Consider the following 12,427-nt stretch of genomic DNA (forward strand, 5'->3'; position numbering starts at 1 on the left):
ATGGACATGTCAGATAGCACATCACATTGTGTGACTTTCATAGCAGGGGTATGATTCACACCGGAGAATCCTGTGGGCTGTCCATACTCCAGCTCACTGTGTAATACTGTTTGCATTCCCCACATGTGTAGTTTTGATCTGTAGTGCATGTCCCTACAGTGAACAGCACCTCCACCATTGCATGCACAGCTGTCCACACATCTGGCAATGACAGTTTGTGAGGTTTCATGTCAGTGTTTCACATAATTTGCAAATATTGCACATGGGTAGCCATTGTGATGCATTGCAGGTCCGACCTGTATATTGTGACTCATTACAGCCGAGTGCTCCTCCAGGCGTCTTCTGCAGTTAACCCCTACTGCTCCTCTAGGCGTCAAATATGGATTGTTCATATTTGCATTAATAATTCCAAAACCATGTTACTTACAAGGTACCAGGATATTTTGTCTTGAGCCATATGTGATGGCAAACACAACTCTATTGATATTTGACCTCTTTCAATGAGAGTTTTCTAGAACTCTAAGGTGATAACTTAGTTTTTAAAGGCTTAAGCCACCCCCACTAGGGGTTAAAGGTGCACACTCAAAAGAGCTGCTCCGGAAACCACAGTATAATATTTCTACAAAACCAACTTCATACTTCTTTAGACAGAAGTGTTGAACTTCTTGACTCCCATGCAGATGGACAATACAGTTACAACTGCTGAATCCTACACAAATGCACCCTATAAGCACTTACACGAGTGCATGGATTGTGCTATCCCAAACAGAACCAAGATGCTATCCTCCAAAAAAGGAAGCCAATCTGGTGGTCCCCTGCCATAAACAAACTGTACAACAGAAGGAAGAAACTGTTGCAAAAAAAAGTACAATCCCATGAGTGGAGGAGCTCCCTGGTAAGCCTCAGTAAGAAGCTGAGATCCCTTATAAGATCCTCCAAAGCTAGCTATGAAAACAAAACCGCCACCAATTTCAAGGACAACCACAAAGCATTCTATAGCTATGTCAAATATCTTGATGGCAACACCCAGATCTGCTCTGAGTTACAGCACAAAGGCATGAACATTACAGAACCAACTGATATTGCCAACATCCTGGCAGATAGGTTCAGTGCTACCTTCCCCCATCTCACCCCCTAAAGTGCCCATATCTATACAGGAAGAATGCAGAGTCCCTGTAATCACAACTATGCAGGTAAAAGCTGCACTCTCTAAAGCCAATATCACAGCTTCCATGGGACCGGACAACATCCCAGGCTGCGTTTTACACTAATTTCAGAACGAACTGGCTCCCCACTTATGCACCATGTTCAATAATAGCCTTGCATCAGGCTTTGTGCACCCTGAATGGTGCAGAGCAACAGTTATCCCACTCCACAAAGGTGGTGCCACAATGGACCATGGGACCTATTGCCCTATAAGCCTGACTAGCCTGGTCTGCAAGGCTATGGAGCACATCATCATGGATCTCAGTCACAGAGACTTTGGGTACCTCAAAACCTTTGACTCTACCCAGTTTGGCTTTGTTAAGGGCAGACCATGTCTCCTAAACCTGGTGGACTTATTTAAGACAGTTGCCAAGGCATTAGATGAGGATAAGGAGGTCCACACAGACTACCTTGATCTCTCAAAGGCTTTCAACACCATTCCCCATTCTGGTATTATTGACATACCCATTCACCTGAACATTAACCCCTATGTCACAAGATGGTTTGCAAAGTGGCTCATCATGGACAGAACCCACACAGTGGGAGTTGCATACCCTAGGTCTGACTGTAAACCAGTTACAAGTGGTGTTCCCCAGGGCTAAGTCCTAGGAAACCTCATGTTCAGTATACACTTCTTTGAGGTACAGGCAAGCACAGGAGGACTTTGGCTGAAAATGTTTGCAGACGACTGAAAACTAGGGGCAATAATTGGTTTCCCAGCTGATACAGACACCCTCCATGAAGGGTCGCACTGAGACGGATACCTGGTGTCAATATCATGGCCTCAAGCTGAATGCCAAAAAGTGCATAGTCATCCCATTTGGATAAAACTAATTACCCGTGGACTACCACATAGGTGCTAGTCCCCTACATACAGAAATGGTAATAAGGGATCTGGAAACTCAAGTAGATAGCAATCTCTCCTTGAATAACCATAATGCCAAGGTGGTTAGAATATCCTTCTACATGGCCCCCCGAATCTCAAATGGGTTTGCATCCAGAACAAAGGAGGCCATTGTGCCTCTCTGCTCATGACTTATTAGACCCATTAAAGGATACAACACCCCATTTGGGATGTACCTTACAAGACAATTGCAACAGCTTGAAAGACCACAATGGTACCACACCAAGAGGATTACTGACCTCAAGCAGCCCAACTAAAGAAACTCCAGTTGTACTCGGTTGCATACCGTGTACTCAGAGGTGATCTCTGCTTGACATACAAGGCCCATGTCCAACCCAGTATTGCTGGATATGCTCCACCTAAACAAAAGCCCCTGAGAGCTACATGCTCTAGGGATATAAACCTATCCACAAGGATAACTAGGACATGCTGGAGGGATTGATTCCGGACCCAGAGACTCCCCATGCTTTGGATCATGATTCCAATGTACAACTGGCAGGGCCCCTCATTAGCACTCTTCAAGAGAAACCTTGACGGGTGGATGGGAGACAGACAAGTACCTCGGGGATCACTGCAGTGGCTCTGCTAGACAGAGGCACAGGGAACTAATGGCTCTGCTGTTCAGAGGCACAGATAACTAACCTAAGAGGGTGGCGGAAGCCAACACACTCTAGCTAGGCTTATAAATAGTCTTGGGCAGACAGCCTAGTACCTACCTATGAACCAATTATATGTCTTATGTGCATGGATAGTTAACTAGCTTTTCCATTTTACTTTGCTATCATGCTGATAAACCTGTTGGGTGACTACAAGTCATATGTATCCTGTTATTGTGTATTGTAAATGCCAATAGACATAACTAATGTTTGCCTAACATAACAGTAATGCTATGTAAAATGTAATACATATCATCCTACAATACTGTACATTACACAGTTATTGGCACAATATCCCACAATGCAAATCATAATTGCACAGTAGGCCCACCTTCGACATGTTATTCTCAGTAATACACCCATACATATGCCTACTGTTACAATATATCAACATATACTACCCCCTGTTATAGCACATACTTGTTGGATCAACCCTGCCACTGACAGCGGCTGGAAAGGAATTGTTGGGTTGAAAGCCTTTATATAGCATCTCTTGTGGTGTATGAGGTGTTAGCCTTGTGACCTACAGCAGTACACACATAAATACTACAAGCGTTACTATGCTCAACAATACATCACTACAAGATAACTGTTTCCACTATATGCATTGCGTACACTTTAATTATTACAGAACAGGTACTACATACACAGAGTGTTCTACATACCTTATTAGTAACCCGAGGTGTCATTGACTGTTATTTCAATCTTTTTCAGTTTGTGTTTCAATCTTCTTTGTAATGTTCTGCTGGTATATACAGATGGTTTGAATGTATGACATCCTTTTATAGTTAAATATCGGTAACATGTGCTATCCTGACCACCAATTGGTGTTCCAAAGTAGTTAATTACATGCACATCAACTGTGCAGCTACTCCATTAGCCAATACCATGGCAACAGTGGTGTGTAATTGAGTACTCCACTTGGGCGTTGTCTCTTTGCCTTACTTTTGAAGAAGACGGCTTGGATGTGTTGTTTGTGATGTATTGCAACAGCTATATGGAGACAGACAGAGATATATTAGCTTCATGACTCCCGTGGATTGTGTTTAATGGCTAGAAGATGTTGTTCTACATGTGAGTACAGCTGTTATATTTCAGAACATTGCTACTTATGCAGGGTTTATTTGTACCTGATACTTCTGCAGATGTTTCAGTCTGGCAAGGATGTTTGAGCAGCTCAAGGCTGTATGGCTATGCAAGAAATGTTAGGTGGTTTACAGTGTGCTCACCAGACATCTTTGGTTTGGTGTACATGTGTATCATACTTAATCAGTAATTGGTAACACTTCCTGGTATACACACAACCCTCTGAAACGGGATTAGTGCAAACAAACCCTGTAACTGGTTCCATTGCATAACAGCAACTATTTCACATAGGGCCATGTTAGTGTGTCTCTGACTAGGTATGTTAAGGCTTCTGCAGATGTCATACAGTGAGTGAATGATTTGTGATATTATTACAGTTTGTATTGTAATTGGTTTGGGTGTGGGGGAGATGTTGGTGGGTGTACATAGCAGATGCAGGTGTGCAGGAACTGCTTTTATACATAATCGATATATGTGTGAGGGTCCCTTCCCTATTTGAATACCTATGGTAATTGCAGGCTGATTCGTTAAGGCACTGTTAATTGGTTCTTGTATAGTATGCAGGTGCTGTTAGTCCTTGAATTCTTTCGGCAATACATCGGAATGTAATAAAGTGTTGCTACATGAAAGCTGTCTGTGTATTTCTGTCATAGGTATTTGCAGTCATTGGAGTTGTGTTGGTGACTGACCCTCTTTGGCTAGGGTTGCCACCTTTTCAAATGGCCATAGTGGGACATTTTTCGGACACGCATCAGATTTTAAAGGACGACACAAACCCATGGTCAGTACAAAGGATAGAACTTTCCTTTTTTGCCTAAATAAAAGCTTATTCTTGTAGCAGTTTAGTTGCTTATCCTATTTCTTGTAACATGTAGGTATTTTAGATACAGAAATAACTATTTTATGCAACTCTTACATTACATATGGGACATAATTATGTCCTACAATCACAGGACATTTGCCATTTTTAATATTTTTGGTCGAGACACAACTGGCCAAAGAGGGACTGTCCCTTGCAAAGTGGGACAGGTGGTAACCCTATCTTTGGCTCATGTCCATAGCACATATTTGTAATAGTGTATAGGCATATACTCTCCATATCCTTTGTTCATAAAGTTCAGTCGTGGCGGAATGTGTGATCGTGGTGGAATGTGTGATTGCTATGGTCCATGTTATACTCATATATGAACACTTCAACCGCTGTATACGGGATACCTATGGAATCCCGAACGCACACATTTCTGACACCCACAGTACCGGGCCCAGACTCCCAAACCCCACATTACTGAACACTCAAACTCGCGACAGTCAAACTTGCGAAAGTAAGACAAACATGGAAAACACACACGCACACACAGACACACTGCTACCCACCACATTTAAACAAACCATCCTACACTACATATGAGCAGGTGGGCAAGCCCCCCCCTACACCCCCCCCACTTTCATATTCTACCTCTGAGATTGCACAAATAGACGCACAAAGCAAACCCACACCCACACATTACAGTCCCCCAGGAACACACAACACACTCAGAACACACACTTACACACACTACAGCCCTCAGAAACACACTTACATACAGTAACCTACTTGAACCGCAACACCAGAAGCACTAACTAAATGTCCCTTAACATCGGGATTTTAAAACTCGCACTTTTGGTGTTTCGGTACTGTGGTCTTTCGGTCTTTAAGCTTCGTGATTACGTGCGTTGGTATGTCAAACATTCGGTATTTGGTAGGTATCCCATTTATATGTACCAAAATGGTTGTGTAGATGTTGTTAACCTATCCATATATCTACATATAAATGTATATCTCTATATATTGACATATATCTCTCTCTCTCTCTCTATCTATATATATATTATATATATATATATATATATATATATATATATATATATATATATATATATATATATATATATATATATATATATATATATATATGTATAGCATACACCTTTCATTGGGTACATGGCGGTTTGTCCTATTTTAACACATTCCTCCCTTTTGTGTTTTAACCTGTCAGAATACACAACTGCTGTTGGTACATCTCAGGTAGTTTAGTGGTAGGTTATTGTGAAGATTGTGTACATGGTTGCATGTTCTAATCCTGGCAGTGGTCATTTTACCTCTCAGCACAGGCACTGGTAGTGCAAGGGTGATTAATGCACATTTCAGTGGTTGTGTGTTCCAAATGTTTATTATTCTGTGGAATACTACCTATGTATGCAAGCTGTGGTTAAGGTATACTATGTAACATGTAAATCATCTCTGACTTTATTGGGATTTGAAACAGGACTGCATATATATTATGCAAATGCTGTAGCCATTACACTATTGACATTAACATTCCTTCTGCCTGTTTCCTATGTCCATGAATCCTATGTGTAAACTTGGCTACACAACAGGTGGAGCCACCCACACCCAGTGAGCTTCTCAAAATACCGACATAACACATGAATTGAGAGACTATACATTAACATCCTAACTACATTTGGCATAGCCCCTCACTGACACACTTCAGGGAAAACCTTGATGTGTGACTGGGCAACAGTATATACACCCCTGGGATCATGTGTCCCAGAAACATACAGCCAGGGTGTGGGGGAGCCACCCCAGTTTTATAGCTGCAAGACCTGTTGGGGAAATTGAATGCTGTTGGGTTGTCATGTTAACATTCCCTTTTGAAATCACTATGTGCCCTTATCACCCTACAGCACCCCAGTCTTCAACAGCTTCCAGCAACTCTGCCTGGAATCACTTCATTAGCTATGCTTGACAGAGGCTCAGTTACTTCATCAATGGTGCAGGTAAAACCACCACACTGTAGCTATGCTTCTAAATGCCCTTTGGCAGATATCCTACTACCTATCTGTGAACCCCTACAGTGTAGGCCATCTCCAACATCATATGTGATTATACAGAGTTTTCTGATCACAATATACAGTGTAAAATCACCATGTAGTCAGACAACAGCTAGGTACAGCAATAGCATAGAGACTACTGATACATAATCACACCAAAAGCCTATCTTGGAAGCTAGTGGACATGTATAGGTTTCAGGCTTTGTATTGCTTACCAGTAGGTTACCTACAGGAGAGATGGGACACAAGCACAGATGGGAAACATGCCTTCAACAATGCCATACCAACTTACATGTGTCAGCCTAAGGCTTTGGAATGCTGGGCAAGGCTATTGGTGTCATTTTTAGGCAGGTCTCAGAGGTGAATCTCACCTCCATAAACTGCACAATAGCGGAATCAATGAGAGTTAGGCTACTCAACACCAGGGGTAGTACTCACAACATACATGCACTCACAGCACCCCTCAGTATGGACAGCATCTACATCTGTTCTGTGACTAGGACCTGCATAAGGCTCCTGTTAGCACACCGGCACTACCAGACTGCAGCCCATAAAACACATTTCCGCCACTGAACATGGATTTGCACAGACGTGGAGGGGGTGTATCCATATTCATCGGGGATACCTACACCTCCAAGTTAGTGGTGCAGCATGATACCTCTGTGATCATGCATGTGCAGCTAATATCAGCCATGACTGCAATGCAAACAGCGAGCTGCTACAGATAACCCTCCATGACCCAGGAGCACCACTACAACTATCTGGAGACAGTGCTAAACATGACATTTCTACCAGATACCCTGTTATTTTTCAATGTCGGCTACCTTACACTTAACTGGATAACCTACTCAAGTATTCACTTCCAGGCCCAGCACTTCCTGGGATTTAACACCCCATATGGCCTGTATCAGTTGGTAGATGGACTAATAAGAGGTGAAAACATACTAGAAGTGGTAATCACTGACATGTGCAACAGGTGCACTACAGCAGAGGTAAACTGGTCACTGTTTAGATCTGACCATGAGTTATTCACTGATGATTTCCACTCCCAACCATCTCTCCCACCCAAGGAACACACAGTGAATACCTTTCCTACAGCTAAATTCACAGTACTAATGACAGAGGTGGGAGGGTTCACAGCCCCCATGCTCAGGGATGACACTGCTCAAGATACAGACAGAATTACAAATGCACTCTATAAGCACCTACAAAGATGTATGGGTCGTGCCATCAATGGTAAACTAGGACTCACTACTCCTACACAAGGGCATCAGTCTTCTGAACACCTGCATTATACAGGCTATACAACAGAAGTAGGACAGCAGTCCAGAACAACAGCAAATCCCAAGACATGCAGACGTCCGTGACCAGTATTAGCAAGATACTTATGTTACTCATGTAATCATCCAAGGCTGACATCCACAGGTAAATAGGCATGGATTCGGAGTATTACCACAAAGGTTTCTTTGGCTATGTCAAGGATGTAAGCAGTAACACACAGATTTGCACTGTGCTGGTGTATTGCACTGAATATACTGACCCTACTGATATCACCAACACACTTGATACATTCAGAGCAAGCTTCACCCCCTACAGGACCCACAACAATACCCAAAACGTACAGTATCCCAGACATCTGAGACATACAGGTGGTAATGGCCTTTTCAAATGGCATGACAGAGTGTCAGTGGCGGCAGATGGTGTCCCAGACTGCATCCTGCAGACACTACAAGACAAAGTGACCCCCCCTGCCTAATATAGCAATTTGACATCAGCCTCTACACAGGTTACATGGCCTTTCATTGGTGCATGGCAACAGCTATTCCACTCCACCAAGGTGGTGACACAACTGACCATGGTAACTACCACCCCATAAGCCTGAGTAGCCTGATCTGCACAGCTATGGAGCGCATCCTCATGGCACTCATTAACATAGACAATGGTAACCTCCAGACACTTGACCCAACCCAGGTCAGCTTGACTGAGTGCAGATCATGCCTACTGAACCTGTTTGGCATCTTACAGTCACCTAGACTTTAGGTGTGGGGTGTGGTAGTTCACACATACTACCTGGACCTCGCCAAGGGTTTTGAGACCATTCCCTGACTCAGGTATTATTTCTACACTTGCCAGCCAGTACATACATCCATACATCACAGGTTGGTTTGCCAATAGGCTTACACTTATCTAAACAGACTCAGGTTATTGTGCCCCTTTACTCATCACTCATCAATCCTATCATCGAGTATGATAACCCATTTTGGATGTACCTCAGAAGACACATCCGACAGCTGGAAGGGCCACTAACGTACCTCACAAAGAGGGATAATGCCCACAGACATGTGTCCTATGCTGCTAGATTGCATGAACTCTTGCATTACTCAGTGGCATCTCATTTACTCCGAGATGATATTTGCTGGCCAACAAAGCCGTGTCCAAGTCAGGCTTAATGGATATGCTTCACCTATGGGAATCCATGTCACAGTGAGCCACACACTGTAATGAGCTACATCTTGCCACAACCATAACTGGAAGATGCTGGAGTGACAGATTACTGTCATGGGTACTCCCCATGATTTGGAACTGCATCCCTGATTACATTATATGTAGCCCCTCACTAACAGTCCAGGGAATCCTTGCAGAGTGGGTGGGGAACAGTGGATACACCCCAGGGATCCTGCAATTGGCTCTGCTCCACAGAGGGACAGTTAGTTAATCAATGGGGTGGCAACAGCAGACACATTTTGGCTAGGCTTATGAATGGCCTCGGGCAGTTAGGCATGTACCTACCTATGTACCTATGAACCTATACATACAGTATTGACACATGCTGATAGCTTAATTTACTGTTCAGGTATTGACTTACCTTGTGCCAATGGCAGTTGTGTGTACAATAGTTGAGGGCTGCCTATGTAGGATGCACATTGCAGACCACCTATACATGACAATTTACAGGTGGTCGTGTGTGTGTGCCATCCATGTTTACTGTGTGTGCAGTTGGAGAAGGGTGTCAGTCCATAGGTGCCTACACTGTCAGTGTGTGTGCTATATGTTCCCTCTTTGCCAAGACATGGGCATACTGGGCATGCCTCCATCTGCCTACTGGGGCTGGCACAGGGTGTTTGTAGTCTGAGTCCCTCTGTGCCTGTGAGACCCTTGGCAATGGTCGTGAGCTGTGAGAGCCTTCACCATTCTGTCCCTGCTGCAGCTGTTTCTGCAGGATCATATTGTGTAGCATGGCACATACTATGAAGATGTGGGCACACATGCCTGGAGAGTACTGCAAGGCTCCACCAGATATGTCCAAGCAATGGAACTGTGATTTCAGCATCCCAAACACACACTCTATGATGATTCTGGTTTCTGTGTGTGCCTCATTATGGCATTCTTGCATGGGTGTGTGTGCATTTCTGATGGGAGTCATCATCCATGGTTGCACTGCATAGACAGCATCCCCCACCAGGTGGCCATATGGGATGCCCCCCCCCCTGGGAAATACCTGTTACAGCTGTGAGGCATTCCAGATGTGGGAGTTGTGATAGCTTCCAGGGCTGCCAGCACACACATCCATGATAATGCCCTGGGCATTGCACATGACCTGGCAGTTGATGGAGGGGTATCCCTTGTGGTTTATGTAGTGCCTACCCTGCTCACCGGGTGGTGTCTTGGTGTGTATGTGCTTGCAGTCTATTGCACCCAGTACCTCCGGCTAGTCTGTCACATGGTAGAAGAGACGCATATTGCTGGTCAACTCCTCCTGCGTTCGGAGGAAATATATGTGCTCATTGGCATGTGGTAACATGGCATCCAGGAGCTGGTGGAGTACCCTGGATGCTGATGCCTGTGAGATCTCCATTATATCCCCAGTTGGCCTTTGAAAGGTACCTGTGGCTAGTATACTCAAGCTTACACATACCTTTGTGTCCTCTGGGATGGGTTCCCCTCTGTTATTTCTGGCTCTGAGGCATGGCCAGCACAGCTCAACACGTTGCTGTATGGTGTTCCTGTCCACCCTTTAATGCTGTACTATCTCCAGATCATGTAGCCCCTGGCAGGTTACCCTGGGTCTGAGCACTCTTCTCCTCCTCCGGTGTCTGAGATGGTTGTCATCATCATCCTCCACACCACCGTCAGTCTCTAATACATGCTGGTGAATCAAAACTATGGCAGGCCCTAACATGTACATATTAAAAGTTCCCCATCTGTATACACCAATGGTGCAGAGTGTCTGGGAATACACAAGTGTGTGTGAGGTGCTTTCACACTTTATACTATTGTGCAATGGATGCTGCTGGTGTAATTGGGTGTGTATGCACAATTCCAGCTGCAGGGTATCTTAATTATGGGTTTTACAGCAGGTACTGCTATTATGGGGCCTTTGGTGTTGAATTACGCTTGGCTGCCGTGATTCATCTATTGCCCTTTACTTCACTTTTCAGCCCGATTCCCCTCCCATTGTCAGGCATGCATCCAGCTGCCGGCTTTCTTGTTTTGCACTTTTCCAACCCAGAATTGTGTAGCAAAATGTGTTATGTAGCTGATCTACTGCAAGTTTGCTTTGTTCTGCTGTGACAATTCTCTTTTCTTTGCAGTAAGGCACCTCCCCTTGCCTGTTCTGCAGGTAGCTGCTAGCAGCCTTGTTAGCTGTTGTCAATGGCCAACTGTGGGTTCCTAGGCATTAATTACTCATTTGTACTCCAATTACCATGCTGCAGCATTTCCTTATTGTCTTCCCATATCCTTCCTGTTTCAGCTGTGGTGCATGCCACGCACAGCCATTTACCGGGTTTCGAGCGCGTTTTCATCCATGTTCACATGCACTTTCGGTTACCTTGTGTGCTCTCAGCTAAGCAAAGCTATGGCTACTTCCACACCCCTATCCTGCAGCTTTGCTTAGCAACAGGCAAACTGGATTAGCAATGCTCCAATGTGCTTACAGCTAAGGTGGCGCAGTCCTCTCTTGATGTCATCTTTATCTCCAGACCACACCTCGGTGTTGTTTGTACTGCTACACTGTGAGGTACATCCTTACGCCGGCGGGGATTTTGCGATTCAGTATTACTTGTCTCATTTGCATGGCATTGACTACTAATTCCTAGTTACCGTGCAGAACACTGTCACAGACCCTTAGCAACCCTTGCGCCATGGTTGTGGTGTAGCATGCGTGCCATTGACTATTATTATAATTATAGTCTGCCACACGGTAGAAGAGATGCATATTGCTGGTCGACTCCTCCTGCGTTCGGAGGAAATATATGTGCTCATTGGCATGTGGTAACATGGCATCCAGGAGCTGGTGGAGTGCCCTGGATGCTGATGCCTGTGAGATCTCCATGATATCCCCAAGCGTAATTCAACACCAAAGGCCCCACAATAGCAGTACCTGCTGTAAAACCCATAATTAAGATACCCTGCAGCTGGAATTTTTTATTACATATAAATATATTTTCTTTGTGATCCCGTTTGCGCACCGATTAACTGCGATTTTACTTTGCGTTAGTGTGGCCATGACATTAACATTAAATGTTCTTTTTTATGTGTTGTGCATGGTTTTTTTTATGCCAATGGCTATCTATTTAGCCATTGGCATATATTAACAGTATAATATGTGAGTTTGGTCCACTGTCATGGCTCCGATTTTATGTTTGAAAAAATGTAAACCGTTTTTTTCGGTTTACATTTCTGCATGCTTACACTACGC

The sequence above is a fragment of the Protopterus annectens genome, chromosome 1.part2 (assembly GCF_019279795.1).
Source record: "Protopterus annectens isolate FY-2018-M chromosome 1.part2, PAN1.0, whole genome shotgun sequence".
Taxonomy (NCBI): domain Eukaryota; kingdom Metazoa; phylum Chordata; order Ceratodontiformes; family Protopteridae; genus Protopterus; species Protopterus annectens.